The 21,929-nt window shown below is 37.0% G+C and overlaps 2 long non-coding RNA genes across 4 annotated transcripts; one reads left to right on the top strand and one right to left on the bottom strand.

Annotated features, from left to right (window-relative positions):
* Positions 1-29: 29 nt before the first annotated feature.
* On the bottom strand, positions 30-21,574 carry LOC118166579. Of its 3 annotated transcripts, XR_004750588.1 has the most exons (5): positions 13,504-21,574; positions 10,816-10,955; positions 1,854-1,954; positions 1,374-1,536; positions 31-85 (listed from the first exon to the last, which is right to left on the bottom strand). It is a non-coding gene; the product is annotated as an uncharacterized LOC118166579 (long non-coding RNA). The 3 variants fall into 3 exon arrangements; XR_004750587.1 differs by lacking the exon at positions 1,374-1,536 and having other exon boundaries at positions 30-85; XR_004750589.1 differs by lacking the exons at positions 1,374-1,536; positions 10,816-10,955 and having other exon boundaries at positions 30-85.
* On the top strand, positions 3,724-10,580 carry LOC118166588. Its single transcript, XR_004750596.1, has 2 exons — positions 3,724-3,948; positions 10,550-10,580. It is a non-coding gene; the product is annotated as an uncharacterized LOC118166588 (long non-coding RNA).
* Positions 21,575-21,929: the final 355 nt, after the last annotated feature.

Genomic DNA, 21,929 nt, shown 5'->3' with positions numbered 1-21,929 from the left:
ACATACGACGGTGAATATGTGGCCTATTCGCCTTTCACATTTATGGCTAACTCCTCATGGATCAAGTTGTGGATCTCTTGTATGTCTGGTGGGAAAGTGGAAAAAAAATGGTAAGAATTTAAAACCTACAGCACTTTTTGTACCTTCAGACTGAAGGTACAACTCCAATGTATTAAGAATGAATTCTGTACAAATGGCAATCTGACAATCTAATATTGCCATTACTGCAATGGTGTTTGTTGGTATCTAATGGAGGTAAAACTTCCTTGTGGCATGAAATTACTTCCCTGACTGCTTACAGAAAAGAACTAAATAGTGCTGCAGTGCGTGACTTCTTGCACGCTGTACATATTTATGTCTCCTTGACTTCAGAACTAGGAAGAAAACTGCTGTCAAGGTTTCGTTCTGAAAATACCACCCTGGCTGAGATGCTTTAAAAGATACTGCCATGTTTTTGATGAATTTCATTTAAAAGGGGAGGGGGGGGAACTAATCTAAGTGAAAACAAATATTTGAATAATAGATTTTCAAAACTCAGCCAGCCATTCAGAACTGGAACAATCTGAACAACTCTGACTCCTGTCTGAGTTTCAAAAGAGATAATTAAATTAGGCTGCCATTTTCCCTCATTTTATTGAAAAAGGAGAGTCATTTTTGTGTAGAATGTCTTGGTATGATAAGCTTTAAAAATGCCTGGCAAAGCACTTGGCTCAGAAAAGCAGGCTTCCCAGTTAAAGCCCATGAAGCAGATTCACCTTCAGTGTAGATCTGTCACATGAAAGACTTACAGAAAAATGACTGTGACCCATTTTGTTCTATGAGAAACGTCTGTGATGCTCAGATAAAGAACCATATATTGCCTGAGTGCTCAAAGCTATTTATATGAGAGAAGATTGCTTTATAAGTAAGGATTTGTAGGATCAAACTAGCATAAGACCATCAGAAAAGCCCTGCTGCGTCACACCAACGGTCCGTCCAGCCCAGCGGTTTGTCTCTCTCAGTGGCAGAAGGAAATGCCAGGCGGGCATGGGAGCACAGAGCCTGGCTACTTTCTCAATTCACATGCCACCTCCTAACCACATGCACAGCTGACTTTTATATCAGTACACATTATATATTGCACATATAAATCGCCAAGAGGGAATGGGAAGAAAGCAGAAGGATCAGTCTGTGACATTTTCCCATTCACCATGAGCTATATTGTATCTTAGAAGATGTCTCTTTAAAGGAAAGCATTGAAAACATTCACAAATAGTTCATTACATAGCTTTCTGACCTCTTGATATGCAGGTAACTTTAGTCAGTGTTATAGCTGCCAGTTTGGTAAAACACACTAATTTACATATCCTGTAGTAGCCATCATGTATGTGCACCTCATTGTCTGGCACACCCTCCTAGACAAGCTTCTTATTTCCAGAACAAGTGGTCTTGTTTGCCAGTCATCGTGAATGGGCTTGTTAGTGGAAACTGCAAGCGATGGGCTGTTCCTCAGTCTCAAACAGCACTTCTCTGAGCAGTAGCAGCTCTACCGGGTATCTTGCAAACGAAAGATGTACCATGTAAGATTTTTGGTGTCTTGAAGCTGGCTTTATTTGCTATGTGTACAGCACTGATAGTATTTCAGAGACAATTAAAAAATATCAAACTATTCAAGCAGCTTTTCATCTGACAAACCTGCAAGTGAAGGATTAATATGCCCCATGAGACTCTATAAAAGCTTTGTATTTATTTCAACAGCCCTGCCAAGGTGTTTAGAAAGGCTGCTTCCTGAGCATTGAAGTACACCTCTCATCTGCATTTATAATTTAAAATCTCTGTAAGTATGAACAACAATAGCTTGTGAATAAATTCACCCACAGTCTGTAAAAGAATAAGTTCATCCATGATGTAAAGATTGCCAGAATGTGGAAAGAGGAGTCCAGTTGTATCGCTGCTTTCACCTTCTCAATCTCAGCTGAAAAATAATAAGATACTTATTTGACCCTGAAACCTCTGATATAAGGAAAAAATATTTTCTATATGATTAAAGCAAAATAATTCTACACAGTTCTCTGCTCTCCTTGCAGTCATTTTCAAGGTTTCCTCATTTCTTCTCAAAGGAAAAAAAAAAAAAAAAAAAAAAAAAAAAAGAAAGATTAGAAATACCGTGTATCAGTAATGGTGCTGGCTTTACCTGTTACAGACATTTTTGGAAGCTCACAGAAACACAAGTTTCTGATGTGAAAAAGACACATGCTAATAATAAGGGGAAGGCCTCAGTTAAGACTTTGGTGCTTTGTCTCAGTGTGTTTTCTTAACAAGTAGGGTTGAACATCTGTCCCTATTATTTTCCAATACATTTGCTTTGCCTTTCAGGTATTTCTAAGGTGGATGTATACCTTTTATAACTGAACTGCTCCAATGGCAATTATCCATCCCGTATTTCTATAGAAGGAAGGGATATGCTTTACGTAAATAATTTACAAGCAAATGCTGTAGTTGAAGTTATGGGCATTATAGCTCTGTGTGTGTCTGTTAAAAACTTAGATCATATTGAATATATAAATTAATGCAAGACAGTGAATGGAATATCAAGAACTAGGGAGATTCAAGGCAGCAGTACTGCCCAGTTTTTCCAATGATCAACCTGCTCAGGAGCTGACTGTTTACCTCTTGATGCTTCTAAGACAACGCTGAGTGCCCTTCTCAAAGACACGTTTCCTTCATTTAGAAGTTGTGAGGCCTAGTTCAGAGGTAACTGCATGACGTGCAGTGGTCTGCTTTACGGAGGGCGTCAGGCACAGGGATCTAATGATCTCTTCTGGATTTAATAGCCATGACCAGAGAATTTAAACGTTACCAGCAGGTAATGGCTTTGCTACTGAGAAGCTAGCTTTTTAGGGGAACCTGGGTTGAGTCCTGCCTGTGATTAATTGCTGGCTTTCCAGCCAAGCCTTCCGGAGACATTATCTGCTGATAGCTTGAAAACTACCTGCTCATCATTAAAACTGAAAGAGCTCATTTAGAAAGATATCTGCAGGGAATGAATGGGCTCCTGTTGGAAATCCTGGATCAGAGAAAAACAATCCAGTTAATATGCAATCCTGTGGTATATAACCTGCAAGGTTAATCACATAGGAAACAGATAACTTCTGCAACAGATCCACAGCCAAAACATGATTGGCATGTTAAGCTTCTGGCCAACAATTTTAGTTTAAAAAATAAAATAAAACCTGAACAGTGTAAAAAAACCCTGGGCTCCATTTCCTAATGAGCCAGGAAAAGGTTTAGTCTTTTTTGACGATAAATATCTGAAATAATTGAAGAAATACCAAAGGTATTGCTGTAAAGAAAAACACGTTTATGAGATCACTATATATTTTCATAAAGGACTATTTTCAGATTGTGAGTTTTATAAAGTTCATTGCAAAGATTCAGAAAAGCTTTCTCAGCAAAGAATCATCCAAGTAGGCTTGACAGAATTTTTAAAATGCTTTTTTTAAGGAGTAAAAAATTGGTCATCTCTAACACATTTGCATCTGAAAAAGCATGAATAAATTGATTATGATAATCTATAGTGGACTAAAACAAAAAGTTGGCTTGCCATCTAAAAGACACAGATGAACCAGCTTAGTTATGATACGTCTAAATTAATGGCCTCTGAGAGAGCAAATGGGAAATAGGCTGAGGAAAGCACATACTATGCAGAACAAAAGTTGTTCTATTTCCTGCTATCAACAACAGTCACTACTTGCTTACTATCCCATTTTTCATTAAGTTAGAAAGACACTTTCTTAACTGAATAATAGCTAGTTTGTTTCTTTTTGATCAGATTCATAAAAACACACAGAATGGACTGAATCTGAAATTGTACCATCGATGACAACATCTGAGCAAACTGGAAATCTCTGCAAGAAATTTATGAGCTACTTACTATTCTTTCCAATTTTTTATCTGATTCCTCTGCAGGTAAGTATACCTACAGGCCTTGTATTTCAAGAAGGCATGCCACACACAGAAATTTAATGTAGGACTAAGGCTGCTCCTGAGCCATTTAGCCTTTTGTCATATGGCCATTCCTCACCTCTCCTCCTTTGCTAATTAGATTGAAATTCGACTCCATGCCAATACAACATTAATGGTTAGAAACCTTTGCTTAATATCCAGCCTATATGTATTCATTTTCAGCTTGGAGCCATTTGTTCTGTTCCTCTGTTGTCCTTTAATTTCCATTATGCTTGTCCCTAAATGCTGTTTAATACCACTGCTGCGTTGAAAGTAAAGTTGCATTCTTTTTCAGGCTTTGTCTTTAGTCTCTGATCAGAAAATAGCTTTCCATTTCCCTGTTGTCCTCGAATCTGGCCTGGCAGCTGCTCGGATTTGATTTTCTCTTTTTCAAGTATGCTTAAATCAGATTCTACATATTATTTATAATTACATCGCTAATCATATTTATAATTATTATTTAGGAGGGCAACTTTATTTCTGGCTGCCATTTTGTTTGGAAAAATAAAATATAAGTGGTATGGGGTGTTTTTTTTTTTTATTATTTTTTTTAGTTAGACATGAACTATTAGATCACTGAGCGAAATTGGAAAGAGTACATTATATATAATGATATGTATCGGACTGATATATTTTCTAACTAATCATTTCTTAAAAATAGGGTCTCAAGTTTCCACTGTACAGCTCGTAATAAAATACTATGTCCCCAAATCCTACTTTTTTCTGACTTTAACAGCATATTACTGCATTTCCAGGGGAGATACATATGAGTTACGAAGTTTGATTGCAAAATAATAGCTGTTTGGGGATTTACAGCCCTTGCTATCTCTTTGTTACAAAGCTAACTGCCAAACACGTGAGAGTATCTTTCAGGAAAAACAATTAGCCATGCACAATGAAATAATGGATTATTGCTGTTTTGGAACTTTTCTGAACTTTTGGCAGGATTGCTCTGGAGACCCATATAACCTCTAGCTGTAAGCCCCTTGGTGGTTGGGACCCTATAAATATCAAGGTCGAGCAATCTCTGTGTCTAATTGTCCAAAGAAATAAGTTTCTGGCTCTTTTCATGATGTCATCGACCTTGAGAAAAATAATTGCTAAGGTTAAAACGTCTCTTGGTGATCTGTTGAGCAGTAAAATTCCTTACTCGCAGTCATGACAACCTCCACCCCCGAGCTGGTATTTGTGACCTGCCAACTATCTGATTGTGACTCTCCATTAAGTTTTAGAGGTTGGATGGCTTAGGGAAGACTTAGATAAAGTCTGTGCACTGATCTAAGACAGTGAGGAGAAATGCCGCCTTTATATTTGGATATGGATCAGTGGAAATAGTTTCCAAATACTACTGATTACTCATGAGCTGAAAACAATCACTAACTCCTTGCAGCAGCAAAATTCCCATATTTAAAATGAACATCATTGTTCAGAAGTGACTCCCAATTTACCATCTCATTTGCTTTCCTCAAAAGGTATTTAATGTGATCAACGTACTCACGTAGGGAATCGACCAAATTATATATATATAAATAAATAAACAACAAAAAAATCAGCCCATAGCAAATAGAATGACTAATAGGATTTTTGAAGGGAATGAAAAAATGCACAGGGCAAGTCTGTTGTCTTGACTGGGCTCTAGGCTGTGCAGAAAGTATCTCAGAAGGCTGAGCTGGTGGACCTGATTTATCTGCACGGCCCCGGGCCAGCCTGAGAGCTAAGCATGTCTTACAAAACCCTGAGATTAATTTTAGATTCCAAAGTAGAAAATAAACCAGCAGGACTATGAATGGTCTCCACTGAACTAAGACTGGATGGGGGTATATTAGGAGTGCTTTGTTTCTGGAGCTAAGAGGCAAATCTCTATTGCTAACAGTGCCTATTGGCATGTATGACCTCAGAATTACCAAGTACAATTTCAGATAACGCAGAAGGACATGGAAGAAAAGAACATTTAAAGGATCCTAATAGAAACCCTTTCTGTCCCACAGGAAAAGAAAAGATCCAAAAGTGCACTGTTGTCTGTTTAAAAAGTTCTCAGACATTTTGGATAGCTCCCATGCTATGGTGAACCAAGGGTAGACTGGTAATGAGACCCTTAAGCCAACACAGAATGGAAAAGCAGGAACAGGAATAAAAAATATCAAAAATCACTTAGCAAGAGTCAAGATGACAGGGAAAATATTGAGAAGTCACTTAGCAGAAGTGAAGACATACTTTAATTCTGTTGCAGCAGAAAAATAAATCAATCAGAATTTTGTGTTGATTAGCATGCACCCAGATTATCTAGTACCACATCTGGTGTAAAGTTTTGTTGTTGTTGTTGTTGGGTTGGGTTTTTTTTGAAGTGAACTGGTCATCAGTAGTTAGATGAAGAATCAAGGTGGTAAAAGGGAAGTTCAGTACACTATGAAAAAATATAGCTAATCCCTTTCTGAGGAGCTGACAAACTAGACACTTACTGTCTTGACCAAAGCTCTACAAATGGAAGTACAAAGAGGAATTCATCACTCGTTTCTGCTACAAGTACATCCCTGAGCACTAAGTTCAGGAGTAAGTACCCACCTATAAACTGAATGGTAACCTCAGGCCTCTAGTACTGAAATCGCCTTGGAATTTCTACAAATTATAGAAGAGCCCCCTAACTCAAAAATCCATTTATAATACTGAAAGATGGTATGTCTTGGTGTTGAAGAGACAGTTTTAGAATCCAAAATCAGTTTTATGCAAAATGAGATGTAAGAAAAAGAATTAAAATGAATAAAGAGACTGATAATCGAGAACTTAATAAAAAAACCTTCTATTAGATGCACCCAAAACCACAAGCTTTGGCTGAAAAACAAAACTGCAGGTTAAAAAGTGGTCTGGCTTTGAAAGAAATGAAAGTGATGATAAAGCAATATAAATACTGCCACTTTCAGTTCCTCGAAAGTAAGGCTGCTTCTTTAAATAATACATCCTCCTTTCTATTTCTGGGTTGATGTAAGGGTCTGTCCTGCTGACAATGGGAAATTTTACATTGATGCCATGGGGTGACCTTTAAAGCTGGTCCCTTCCTGAATGAACTGTAAAGGATCTTCTGTTATACCAGAGTCTTAAGTACAAGGTTAGCAAGTAAGTGATGCACGCAGTGTTTGGCCCAAGCTCCTTCCTCTTGCCTGAGTCAGTCACGCATAAATTAAATAGGACTCTTATGTTGTCCACGTCTCCTCTCACAGCCTTTCATCAAAATTATTTAAAATTTTATTTCCTTCCTCCAACACCTGCTAATGTTTTTCAGCATTAGCTGAAGTTGTGAGCCCAAGGTGAGAGACAGCTAGAGGAAAGAAAATCATAGAGCAGGATCACAAGGCTGCCCACTTCTTCTGAACTTGACACTTTATTTCAGCAACTCCACTGGATCCCATGCTTTCAAACCTTTATATTTTTTGCCAGCTCAGAGGCTCCAATTTCAACATTTTCTTTACAGTAACTCCTAGTTGCGGCAAGCCAAATGGACATATTTTTCAACATAGATAAATCCCCTTCACTCTCATCTGAGAATAAGACCAATATGTGGAGTGGTCAATGCATCTTACTATTAACATAAATGCAAACAAGGAAGCCAAGTCTGTAAGTTACATGAGATAGGCTTCTCCCAGCGGACTAGAAGGAAGTATATGAATAAAGGTGCATATGTAAGGCAAGGCTGAGCCCCTAATAAGACATCTGTGGAAAGGCAGCAGAGAATAAATCTTTTCCTTAGTCTCCCTGTGGAACTGCATTAATCTGGCCTCAATTAAGCTTTTCTTACCTATTGCCTTTCCCCCCGTGAGCAAGCAAATAAAATCTGTAGTGAGGAAGGAAAGGACAGCCACAGCCAAGAAAGAATGAAAAAATAAAAAATAAAAAAAAATGTAGGAAATTATCCTTTCAGAGCACGAGACAGTTAAAATACTGTGATTAAGCAAAGCACAGCTCTTCTCTGAAACATTTATAAATGTACACAGCTTATGAACTGCATTTTCTCTGCCAAACAAATAAGACTCCCCCTTTACAGAATATTCTATCAGACGTGGAGAATGAGGTTATGGTCTTGAAGAAGGGATCCCTCCTTGTACAGCCATTTTCTGTCAGTCACTGAATCCTGCTCCCTTCTTAACACAGCCTTGAGGGTAAAGTTTTCTCTTTTTCTCCCTTCCCACTTATCAGCTTTGAATGTCTAAAGAACAACCACATTCCTTTTCGGCTCATGTACTGTACAGACTATCTCAATAACAGAAAGACAGTCACTTCTTATGTTCAGGTGCCTATTTAACTCTTACACGTGTAAAAAAGTGTGGTCTGTGCAATATAAACGTGTGAAAGCCTGTTTAGAAGGTGCTGACAATTAGTGAACTACTGATCTAGTAAAGAGGGTATGTTTGCACACCCACAGCACAGCAGAGAAAGACACCAAGGTGCATTTACATGTGACTTAGGTAGATGGAAAGTATGGACTTAGAAGCAGGCTTTATAGACTTCAAAGTGTTACCTTCAGAGTATGTTGTGTACATACTTTTTGTGACTCTAAGTCAACAACTTTGAGGCGTATCGTTAATCTCTTAAAAACAGCAAATGAAGAAGAAATATCAACAGAAATTATTCAAAGATTTCCTATCCAAATGTTGTTTACATTTGTTGAAGTCACAGACAACAAGATCTACCGTTTCTATTTTTGATAAAAAATAATATGTATACGCATATATCCATCCATTTACCTGTCCATCTAGCCATCATCATAGCACTGCAAAACCTGCTAAACATCATCTGATTAACACACCATTCACACCAGGTAGGACCCAGATAGCATCTTCCTTCTTCATCATCATGCAGCCCCTGGAAAAACCTGAACATGAGTGAGGCCAGTCAGGGGGCCCAGCCACATGCCTGGAAAAGCCAGGACTTGGGGACGTTGAGTGAACTTTCTGTAGCCCTGACTGAACTCTCTCCATCTTGGGAAGATCAGCTTCCTTCAGCCTTGCTCTGCAGCTCCCGCAGTCCTTTCTCATCACTCCTACTCCACGCACACCATCATTCCTCTGTGGTGATCCCAGGCTGTTCACCCTTTCTCATTTTGTTCTATTTCACTGCATAATCCCCTCCCAGGTAAACCACCTGGGAGGGAAAGCCAGTCAGGACTGCCTGTTGATTTTACTGCTACAACATGGTTCTTGACTAGGCACTCTGCTACCTTCCCCACCTAATTTCTATTTACAGCTTAAACTCTTTGAGGCAAGAGCTGTTTAATACCCAAAGTTTTCACAATGCCTAGCACACTTGTGATCTATTTCTTAGCCTTTTGTTTTTTATCCTTTTCCTATATAATGCATATGATTCATTAATACGAAGTCTCCTGTAATATAGAGCATCTGTTTTTTTGTAAGTATGTGTTTATTTTTTCATTTTAGTTACTCTGTGAAATTGTCAAGCCAGCTGCAGGGTATTTTTTCTTAACTGGATCCTTAACAAGTTGATGCAACTAGGATGGGAAATCCTTTCAAATTTCATCTCCCAGGGATAATCCCACGTTGGTAAATGCTATTTCCTGTTTAGATGCTTGTGTTAGGAGAACATCCTTCTTCATAGCTGCATCTTTTATTTAGTTTTGAAAAAGATAATCCTTGGGTTATTAATGCTTTCTATAGTCCTGTTGAGCTTGGCAGAGTTTTCTTTCCTTATATTTCACAACCCTCCCCCCCCCCCCCCCCCCCCAACATATATTCCCTTGAAATGTTTCCTCTATCTGCTTTGTATTTTAATGCTTGGATGATGTTCTTTATTTTGGGTGATGTGGCCATGTCTATATAGGGCATTATCTGCTGTGCCTTTAAAAATGTACCAGCTTTGCAAATTAGGGACGCAAATGCTGCTAAGAGGCTCATTACTGGTCAAACAATGCTTTTTTTTTTTTTTTTTTCCAAATGTCAGATAACAGATGGTGAACACAATTTTATTTCCCCTCCTTTAAAATCTACCATTTGATCTAGCAGGAAAAAAAATAGAAAAGGGAAGGACTGGACACATGCTTCAGTTTTTAAACATATTTGGTTTTAGTCAGTATTTGACAATTAAAACCTGACCAGTTCTATAGTTAACAGCATTCTTTCCCCCCTAATTTGGTTAAAATTTCATACTCTGAAATCTATTCAAAAATGACAAATTGTTCACTGTTTTCTAAAGTTAATCTGCTTTTGCCTTTAAGACAGTGATGTCAAAATAAAATTGGTAGATTCTTCTAAGTTTTTAAGCATGACAAATATATTAAGCTACATTGTAAAAAATGCATTTAGATTATTTTTAAGCAAGGAATTACTATTGTCATGATTTTCTTGTAGCAAACTGTTCTGTTCTAGGAAGATGATGTAAACTGATGAAAAAAGATCCATGGAACACACTTCATAATGCAGAATTTTATGTATAGTCTAGAAACATTACCTACTTTTAAAACATTGCATCATTTGATAGATACTTAGAACTTATATTGCATTTCTATTAATGGATAGGTATATTTTCATCTTTCTGTTTTTGTTATATTAATACATTACAGGTGATAGAAGGTATCCCAAGGATAACACAATTGAAAAATACAGCCTGTTGCAGACAAGAAATGATAGATTTGAGGATGAAATTTAGCTCAGAAGAAGCCCTGCATGATTTGGAAATGGATAACAGTTCTGATTTTCTCAGTATTTTCTCAGTTTTGTTCAGAGAACAAGGAAAATGTTTGTTTTATTATTAAACTTAGTGTTAGAGATTTTAGTACACTTTCTTAATTTTATAAGAATACTGTATTGTCACTTTAAATACGCCCACCTTTTACATGTTCTGAATAAAAGTCCCTGAGGAATAATGAAAATGTTCTGCCTTATTTTTGAGCAAACTATGGCAATATTTACCATTCACTTCTGTTCCAAAACTTTCCATTAGCAGAATCTGAATCTCTTTTTCGCCACCTTGATGGAAAAGGACAGGAGATTTAAATTTCTTTAAGTAATTTAAATAACAGCAGCAATAGTTCATCTTTCTTAGCTGCCTCAGCCAAAACTCACCCTAATGGTCCTCCAAGTACTTTTCTCTTTCATACTTTTTTCTACTTTCATATTTTATTCTACTTTCATATTTAGCTGATGCCAGCAGATGCTTAGCCTGCGTGTCAGCCCTCCAGGGATGGAACCATAAATGTCTTCCTCAAAACTGCATTGAGTACCATTCCCCTTGCAGCAATACTTAATGACTTCAGATTGAAATCAAAAAACAAATGAGGCCCCTCACTAACAGAAACTCAAGTTATAGTTTGCTTTCTTATCCTTGCTTGAACTCAGACTTCTACAACCCTTGAAAGGCTTTCTCTCTTTAAAATTCATGTATTCTGTGGACAGTGCTCCTAGCATCATCCTGACAGCGATGAAAGGCAACGGAGCAAAAACAAGCACTGAACAACTGTTTTATTTGATCACCCTGCATGGAGTAGATCTGTGTCTAAAAAGGGGAACGCTTTCCCATGAAACTGAAAGCAGACAAAAATAAGATGATCACATAAAATAAGTCTAACCTTTGCGAAATTAATTGCCCGACTGAACTATGCATTATATTGGTGAGACTGGATAGTTAAGTTATAAAAGTTTGTGTATGATTGTATAAGAATGGTTGTGTTAGATATTCTATCAGCATTTCTGAGTTGGGACAAAGCTTAAAATGTACTAAAAAGCAGAGGGTAAATGAAAAGATTTTTATTATTATTATTATTATTTTTTTTCTGAAAACATGGTTTTCAAGCTAATCATATGCTTTTGAGATCCTAATTCATGATTTCTGCATGACTGGGTTTGGCAGTACTCAGTGTTTGTTACCAACTCAGTGTTGCTGTGAACACTGTGAACAGTATCCCAAGTGAAAAAACAAAGAAGATGAATATGTTCTGAAGACTGAAAACTTACTAAGGAAAATTGACTTGATAAGAACATTTTATATTCATTTTGGTGACACAGATAGATAGGAAACTCAGAGAAAAAAGTTTGTTTTGTAAGACTGTATACACTGCTATTAAAACAAAAGAAGAGATAAATATCAGATTATAAACACCAGTTCCTAATGTAATTCAGTTTCTTTCCATTGGTTTAAACAGGTATTAAACTGACTTTAAGGCAGCTGTGTCAACTCCTGCCACAGAGGAGTTGAGTCCTGAATATGTAAGAACTTGATTTCTTACAGCTCCCACGTTGTGTAGAGGCTGATCATATCTCATATCTGCCAAACAAATGAACAAAACCCAAATCCCTCACCACATGAGCTCAGTTTAGTACATTTTGTGTTGCTACACATGTTTGTACAAGTATATTGTCTCTCTCTATATACATACACATTTGCATACAGAGATAATGTGCATATAAATAAACAAAATGGTATGTGTGTACACATACATATAAATTAAAAAAATGAATTCACATGAAAATTATAAAGACATTTCAATGACCTGATCACGTGCTTTGTCTTTACGCCTTCCATCCATTCATTCTTCACACTAGCTTGCCCCCCAAGTAACAAGGCCTGCAACTAGAGAGAAAGTAACTTCTCTAAATCTCACAGTACTGTAATCCCGGATTTGAAAAGTAAAGTGGTACCATTACAGCAGATAATTGTACCGCTGGAGAAATAGGTCAGAGCTGCAGTTCATCTCAACAGTGCTGCCAACAAATGAGGTCAGGTTTTGCTTTCTTTTATAGTGCTGCTGCTTTGAAATAAAATACCTTTTTTTTCTATGTTGGTAAGAGTACCACGTGCCCAAGCAGCAACCGTAAAAAAGATAATAGGAGAAACTAAATCTCTGGTCTCTCTAGTCTTAGGTATCCAGTCCCTCCTGACAGAGCAAGCTCTTGCTTGTATTGAAGGCTTCCAGTGTTTCCCTTTGTGCATTCCACCAAACACATGCCCAAATTGAATCAATTTTGTGATGCTTTTCTTAGTACTTCTCATAAAAATCAGATACATTCTTGCAATTAAGTAGCATACAGCATGCATCCTCAGTGTAAAGAATAAATATGCAGACGCATTTACATCATTTTCTGTCGTTACATGTGGTTACTTATTAAAGAAAAGTCATCTCTACAGAACTACTAAAGGAAATGAAAATAAGAATCTGAGAATTTTATGCAATTACTTCTTTGGGATGTAGTCATTCAAGAAGGAATTTTTTGCAGCTGGTATAGGCAGTACAGCTACAAGAAACACAACTTTTGTATAAACTCTCTCTGATCCCTAAGGAAACCTCAGGAAACAGGCTATTGCAATGCAGATTTGTATGGTTCCCTGAAGAATACTGCACTTGCACAAATCCTTCCCTGAAGAGATTTAGCTTTTCAACAGTTTACACTCAAGAACAGTTAATTTTGATGGCTTCTGCATACTTCACTGATGCTTACAAGTCTAATGTTTAGTTTTCATATCAATTACCATATGAGACTCTATTCTGAGTCAATACCTAGTGAGCTGCTATAGCTACACTTTGTTAGATGTATCCATCCTCTGTGCAAACAGTAAGCTTGAAGCAGGCTGGTCTCTGAACAAGCTAAAGTGTAAAGAAACAACCAAGATGTAGTCAGTTAAGTTTTTTGCTGTCAAGCATTAGAAGCATGGAAGAAATACACAGGCACGTCCTCTGTTCTATATAACACAATGCAAATTCTATTTTGATTCACATCAGAGAACTTGTGCATAATACTGTTGATTTGAATAGTAAGACTCACTTGCAAGAACACAAATGAATCCACTGCTACAATCTTGTTTGCAAGCATTTCCAAATACTTGCTTTTTGTTAACAGATGTTAGTATTTATGCAATTACTCATGACTTGTAAAAATCTGATCAGCTTGTGCTAAGACTGAGCTGTTAATTCCTTTCTGATTAAAGCAGTTTATCTTATCTGAAACTAAAAGTTTGCAGTCAACTTTTTTCAAGTTTTCTATTTCAATAATGCTCTAGATATATACATTATATATTAAATAGGTACAGAGGAAAACTCTTAAAACAATGAAATATAAATGAGTCATTTGGTAAAGGCAATACATCTTTCTACCACTGATACTTTTTTTTTTATTATTATTATTTCTTTATGGAGGGATAGCATAATCTAATGAACCTGGCAAAAGGGAATTGCTATTAAAATAATTAACTACTACTTCTTATTTTTCAAAGTAACAGATGAAAGAAATGTTAAGTATCACCACTTTCCCTCTGCTGTAGGCAGATTAAGTAGATAAAGTAGATAAATGGTAGATAAATGGTCTGTAGCCATTTCCTATTTGACAGGGGGATCTTTCTACAGAATTGTTACATAGGCTTCTGGATAAAAATAATGGTGATATTTAAGAGAATTTACATCTCATTAATGCATATATTTGAAAGTAGAAAATATGAATGAGTCAATACTCCATTGTCTCTAAAGATTTCACAAACCGTGTCTGAATTTCCTAATTTAATACTTGAGTGTGTTGGTCAGAGATGGGAGTTCTGACAAAAAGAAAAACACACAACAGAACAAGTAATAACTGGTAAGAGTAGGCAAGCAAGCTTGTTTATCTGATCGCCTTGAGCAATTTGGGAAGAACTATCAACAAAATGACAGCTGTCACTAGTAATAATCATCGCTTATGGGGTACTTCCCAGAAAAAGCCAGATGGATTAAACCATAAAATTACAGAACGAGAAGTGCACATCTTACTTGGATTTATTATTTTTTTACATATAGTGTTATTTGACCCCTTTTATGATACATTTAAATTGCTGTATTCAGAAATGTATAATTATTTCCTCAATGGCTTCAAAGTTATTTTTCTTTTTCTTTTTTTTCCTCAGTCATTCCCTCCTCCCTTCTCTCCTTTCTTTTTAATGTGAATAATGGAAGGACTGTAACAGCCATGCCAGCTGCTGAAATTCGCTGCGTGTTTGTAGAAGTGATAAAGTAAAAGCATAAGAAATGCGAATCATCTTGTCAGCCTCTGGTAGAAAGAATGAACCTGACTCTCTGCCTGGGACAGGGATAAATTGAACACTGAGTCATAAAACATAGATTAGTGGTATTTCAGGTAGGATAGCATTTCCATAGCCACAACCCGACAGAATGGATGTTCTTTCTTACCATTTGCTGTGTCTTGTTCAGAAGATAAACATCATTCCCATGTTTCTTATTACAAGAATCAAAAGAAAACTTCAGCTGTGGTAAAATTGGAACAAGTAAATCTCCAGGATCACTCTGTGCTGGAAGCAAAAGCATTATGTTTTGTAGTGCTGAATGCAGCACACTCATACTGTGGCTCTAGACATCATTCTTGGCCTCTAACTCTGCTGAAGATGCCCTTATGTTTAAGTCTCAGTAAAAGCAGTATGTAGATACATGCTTCATTTTACATGTACAAATCAAAGCAATACATCATTTAACTCACCTCATCTCCTCTCAAAGATTGTAATTTATGACATTCTGGATGTTATGTAATCTCTTTCATTTACTCTCTTTTTGCATTATTTTTGACCATTGTCTGTCAAGCTATGTGCATAAGTTCCCTTTAGCTTTAGGCTTCAACAACTCAGCTTCCAATACTATGAAAACCAGAAAGCCTAATAACCCTTGACAGTTTGCATAAACTCAATAGCTGTTCCACTGAAATTTGATAGAAAATCCTGCACCCCTTATTTTCAAATCACTACATGAATTATACAAGGCTTTGATTTACTCTCTAGAAGTAAATCGTTTCAGGTTCATTGAAAATGTACAATAATCAGTTTCCTAAAAAACCCTGGAACTACAGTCAACTAATTTTTAATACATTTGTTTAATAATAATTTCCCTCCCTCCTTGATCAAATTAAGGGAAATATTAAAGCTTGTGAAAAGAAACTATGATAGTTTCAAGATAGATCACTTTGTTTCATAAACTCTTTCAGTTTCAAATACATGCTCAAGTAATTTCACTTGACCAAATGCAAAATACTTTCCTTTACAGCTGCCCAAAATAATACAGGATTTGAGCTCTCTTAACTCTTAACTCCAAGCTCCAAGAGGAAAGTAGGTTTGCATACTGACAGTCACTATGGTGATTCCAGCCAAGGTATGAAAAAAAATCCCACACTTGTTTTACTAGTCCATACTGACACTTTCTGAGCAATAATGGAGATTTTTGGAGCTTTTTATAGATAAGAGTTTCTCAGTGAAGCTGAAGAGAACTCTTTACCGTCTGTGTTTAAGTGTACAGATAGCCACTGCAAACTGCAGCATTTTGTACCTAATCCAAAGTCTGCAGAACTCATTTGTAGTTCTGTTTATTGTGAATGGTTTTCATGTTTGCAGTAGGTAAAATGTCTTTCTGAGACGGCAGGAAGAGCCTGCTCTTGTGTAATGCCGAGGTCTTGCTGTAGGAAAGCATAATGGAATCTTTCGAAGATGTAAAACTGCATTTTGACCCTGCAGTACCTATTAACCAGAAGCCTTGCAACCTTTTAGTAATGTAGGAAAAGGAAAAATTTTTGGATGTCTCTACATCTCTTACCTGCCTACCAATTTCTCAGTATTCCAACTGGATAGGCCAACTTGTTCAAATACTTCTTATACTACGACTTAATGACTCCTTTGAAAACCATCACCACTCCCAACTTAAATTCCCGTACCTTCCAGGAGAAACAAACAAACAAACACACACTTGATTAGATGAAATATATGCAACAATATTAGAATATGTTTTCCATATGCAGTGGATATAAATATTTGGTAACTTTCACCTATTACAACTCATTCCCTTGGACATTGCACATAATAACGCCAAGTCCTGCCTCACTACCTGGAGTTTTGCTGTGTTAAGATGCTGCTCTCACTCTGCAGCTGGAATCTCTTTGCTCCTACATTTGCCAAACCTTTGCTTTAGGCCTGAAGTGGGCAGTCACAGCCAGCAACCAGCGTTATGATGAGGAGATACACCACGCCCAGACCTGGTAGTTGTCTCACGAGCGTCTTCCCAGTAGTTTCAAAGTCATGGTGATATAAACGATATATAACAAACCTGTCCTCTAGTTATGAGGAAGTGCCAGGAATCTTTTTCATCTCTCTATAATTTTGTACAGTTGCTAACACAAGAATATGTACACAAATCAAGCATGACAGTTAAATCAATGTAACCAAAAATGACACTCAAGCAGCTCCTTAAAACAGAAGTAAATAATCAAGGCATATGCAGTAAGTGCTGAGGGTATCCTGTGCCTCCAGAGAGGTCCCTATTCCCACTGCCTCTCGTATGGTTAAGATTTTCCAGTACTTTCACTGTCACTGCTCATTTTCAGCATGGGTAATTTATTTTACATAGAAGGAAAACAAAGGAACAAGGAAAAAGCAACAACAACAACAACAAAAAAAACTGTATGTTTCTTTTGTGTGATCTTATAAGCACTCTGGGAGCAAAAAAGGTTAGATCTCTTATCTTGAATATATTTAATAAATTTAATAAATTAACTCACTTTCTAATCAGCTCACCCTTTGCCACACTTCACTAATGCCTCAGCATAAACTTTACTGAAATATCTGAAAAATATGCAACTGAGAAAAAAGGATTACCAAGATGGTAGGATGCATGAGGAACATACTGATGAATAAAACGAATGGTGTAATGCCTTTGTACAAAGTGACAACACAGCCCACAGCAGACAGCCTGTGCAGCACTTGCCACCCAATGTCCTGGAGCACGCTGCAGAAGGATGAAGAGAAGAGACCTCAGCCGCCTCTGTCCCGGTACCTCACAGCCCTGGAACATGAAGATATTCCGTTAAACTAAAGGGGCAAAAATCAAAACCAACACAAAAATACCTCTCCATAGTAACTAAACTGTGAAACTCAGTGTTACCAGAAATCACTAAATCCATCAACAAAACTTATAAGGAGGGACATGGTATTTATAGACACCAAGATTACTGAGTTCTTATCAATTCAGTGCCATGTACAGTGATTTAGGCCAATACATAACTGTCGGTAACTACGGAAAGAGACAGCATAAGAGTTGTAGGTACGTAGGTACGTTCTTGCATCTTGTTTTGAAGCACCTGGCAAAGATGTACATGAAGAGTAGAATAGAGTTTTGAAGTTAAATGAGAAGGGCACAAAATATTGCATATATTCCTTTTTCCCCCTAACACATACCTCTACCTATTTTCCTTACTATATCAGCTCAGTTATCTAAAATATAACTGCATGAAATATTACTTTCTAACTGTTTGACCAATATGGCATGATTCAAAGATTTCATACTTATGGTTGCATAAAAACAAACAAACAAACAGAAAATGTAAGGAAAACTGCTATTGACAACAAACGTTGACCATTAGTGATTTGTGTGTATGCATGCAGTGTACAAGAAATGATTTTCTTTGAACACAGACATTTTTACAAGGTCCTTTTTTTTTCATGAGTCAACTTTACTGCAAACATGTGTGACTGTGTGAAGATAATGTAACAACTGGAAAAAAATATATACTCCCTCTTCCCGTTTTCCCCAGTGCCCTATATAGCTTGCTATATAATATTTCTTTAATCACAAGTATTTTTTTTTCTCTAGCATAGCTGTCTTCTGTCATCTGTTTTCACTCTTAAGCCATTCCAAAAGATTTGGGTTGTTTTTTTATTTATTTTTTTTATTTTTTTTTGTTGGTTGGTTGTTTTATTTATTTATTTCTTAAACACCCAATTCAACTAGTAACTCACCACACACAGATCAGCTAAGTCAGAAAAAGAAAAGGTCATGATAATCAGGAAAATTCTTAACGAGGATTATTTAGTGCAATCAAGAATTTAATATTTCCCCCTTTTACATGATTACTATATTCTTATTGAAAGTTATTCTTTGCAAGAAAATTGTATCTCCTATTCTTGTAACACCTCAAGAACACGTTTATACTTTTTCATAGGTTTAAAATATTTGCACACGCTGTCTTAGAAGCATATTAGTTCACTTTTCTTCCATTTATACTTACTACAGAGTTTGACACAATCCTTTCACCTAGCTTAGTTAGATTCATTGCTATTAGTTAACTTCCCTCTGAACCAACCTGGAGCAGAGGCATCACAAAGCAAACGCAGGCTCCAAGATGCCTTGCTAGAGTCAGCGCTTTATTCTCAAAAGCTGGAACAGAGCTGTACCAAAATCATACTTCTATACTTGATTTACTGTTAACACTGAGGCCAGCTTTTTGTTTCTGGACACTGTGCCAGTTAGACTCTAGCCCATCAGCCCATTCTTACTTAGAAATTACATTTTACTTACAGTAAATTCACCAGCCTAGAATTTGTCCATTTACTGTTTTTTTTTTTTTTTTTTTTTTTTTTTTTTTTTTTCTTGTTAGTACTAAAGCAATCTAATTTATTGAGCCAGATTTCCACATTTTCACAGAAGTTTTACTCAGCACTTAATTTTACTGGTGATATCGGTCCCAAATAATTATTCCAATATTATGTTTTACAAAATAATAAGTTGGAGTTCTACCTAAAGATGACTGATAAAATATTTCCTGATATGTCTCACTGTTCACACATATACACATTCATGCTGCTATATTGATTTTTTTAAACTGTAGCAGGCCTCTTGGATAATTTTCCCTAAATGAATACAAGTGGGTTGAATAGCAAATTCAGGGTAACATGGTTATTACATTTGCCAGGATTAGAAACAAAGATTTGTCAATTCCAATAAATGAGAAAAAATCAGTAATATCAAGAAATGAGTAAGAAGACATCTACTGCCTAAAAGCAAAATAATTCTAAAAATAATGAACTTAAAAGTGTTAGTTACACAGCAAGCTTGAAGCAAAACTTGGCATTAAAAACAAACAGAAAAGCAACCATACCAGTGTATTTCTCCATATATCTTTGGCAGTATTACCTTTCCTTTAGGGAAAGCCTGAGGAGGATATTGAAAACTAGCACACTACATAAAAGCCAAAGCTGAGTTTCTGTGCCATTCAAGGAAGACAGCAGTTAAACACAAGGTAAAATCAGCTAATGAAGCTCTGAATCACGTTTATTCCCTTTAAACTCTAATACTGTTTCAGCACGGAAGGTTTCTGTATTTTAATGGCAGAATCAACATGGCTTGGCCTGTTCAAGAGGGCTTGAAGCCAGGTCTTCACGATACGGCCTTACGTGTCCTCTGTGTTGTGTTCTTTGGAATATTCTCCAGGTCAAAAAGGGGTGTCAGGACCCTTTCTGTCTCACAGATGTTTTAGATGGGACATAAGAGCTTAAGCTGATAGTTAAGATCTTGAACCAGAGACAGACTTAATTTTATTGCCTTTTGAATCCAATATACCTGTGCAGTAACACTTAGTAGTTAACTGATGCCTCCTGTAAGAGTATTGAAGGGTTAACTACCCCATAAATGTATACCCTCTGTTTCTTCACTTAAATACACTTTCAGAAAGTTACCCCATGATCCATTATAAGCAGCGCATCCTAAAAAGCATCACTGGCACAACAGAACAGAAGTGGTGGTATGAAACAGCGCTTGAGGTCAATGAGAGACAATGCTGCCTTCCTCTTTCCAACAGTCATTATTGCACCAGCTCTTCTTCACTTACTGATATTTGCCAAAAGTGGCTACAAGAAATGGCAGAGAAATGTGTGCTTATAAAAATATTTCCCCTTTGCTTTCCTGCTTTGCCTGCCGGCCAGCGTGACATGCAGTAACTGGGTTATACTATCTTGGCCCCAGTTTAGTTTGTGAAAGTTTATTCATGGATGACTTTTTTCCCCCTTTATTTCAGCAGATTGTGATTGTGCCATAGCTTAATTAAACTTTTGTGGTCCTAGGTGCTTTTACTTCAGCAAGATTTTGTGTAAGGGAAAGGAGGGTGTTTAGATTTACTTTGAATGTCCTTGCAGCTGTGAAACGTGGATGGCAGTGTTTCTGGAACAAACTCTCTTGTGAGGTTTCCTGTACTTTCTGCTTGCAGTATTGCCAAGAATATTCCTAGGGCAGCTTTTTCACAGTAACTTGGAATTTCACACTCAAGATGAAAGCAATGCAAAAGCAAATGAGAAGCAGAGTTTAAAAAATATATATTTCAGGTTAGCTGTGCTAAATTCAAGAAATGAGCAAGCTTAAAGGAAATGAAAAGATTCCTTCTTTTTTCCCCCCTTCACCAACTAATAATTTCTTACTTAATATTTCCTTCTGCTTTCCCCTGCTGTCCATCAACAGTGGCACAGAAGTTGCTTCTACTTTATCAGCTATTTACTGGCACTTGCAACTTGACTTCTCTGAAAAAAGGTTCATAAGCATCTGGTTCATGAATTTCAAACAGCCTCTGGATTTCTGCTTATAGCTGGAAGCAACTGAAGTGGCACAGTAGCATAGCTGACTTATGCATGTTCGTAAAAGGACTGTCCCCTCTTGGCCTAAAGAAATGTAGCCCATAGGACTTCATCCACTATGTGTTTAAGCATTCAGCATCAAGCCCTGTATCATGTTTTACCCACGTAACTCAGGGCAGAAAATAGCAAGGTAGCTCTGTGTCCCATGACCTGTAGAAAAGTTGATGGTCACTCAAGAAACCTACCAAAGCAGTCTCCATTATGTGAAATTGCTCACTTGAGAAATATTTCCATCTTCAGCTTCTCCGCGGACATCTGTTTAGCTTCTGACTTTTTTAAAAAGCACCTTTTTGTCAGCAGCTGAAAAACAGGAGACGTGTTAGAGTCATTTCTGGGACTGCTGCTAAACTCTTGCATGTGCTGTGTCTCATGCCAAAGTGTTACAGCACTTGGGTCTCGCATGCAATATTGTCTGTGGTGTAACCACAAAGACAGCTTCCAAGCCCTGCAGATTTAATGAGTCTGAGCACACTTTTCACAACAAAAAGTGGAGCAGCTGGAACCTGAAACAAATACCCAGAGCTTCATTT

Source organism: Oxyura jamaicensis, chromosome 4 (genome assembly GCF_011077185.1).
Source record: "Oxyura jamaicensis isolate SHBP4307 breed ruddy duck chromosome 4, BPBGC_Ojam_1.0, whole genome shotgun sequence".
NCBI lineage: Eukaryota > Metazoa > Chordata > Aves > Anseriformes > Anatidae > Oxyura > Oxyura jamaicensis.
Note: the sequence above shows the minus strand (reverse complement) of the source record. Positions and strands in the feature narration are given on the sequence as shown.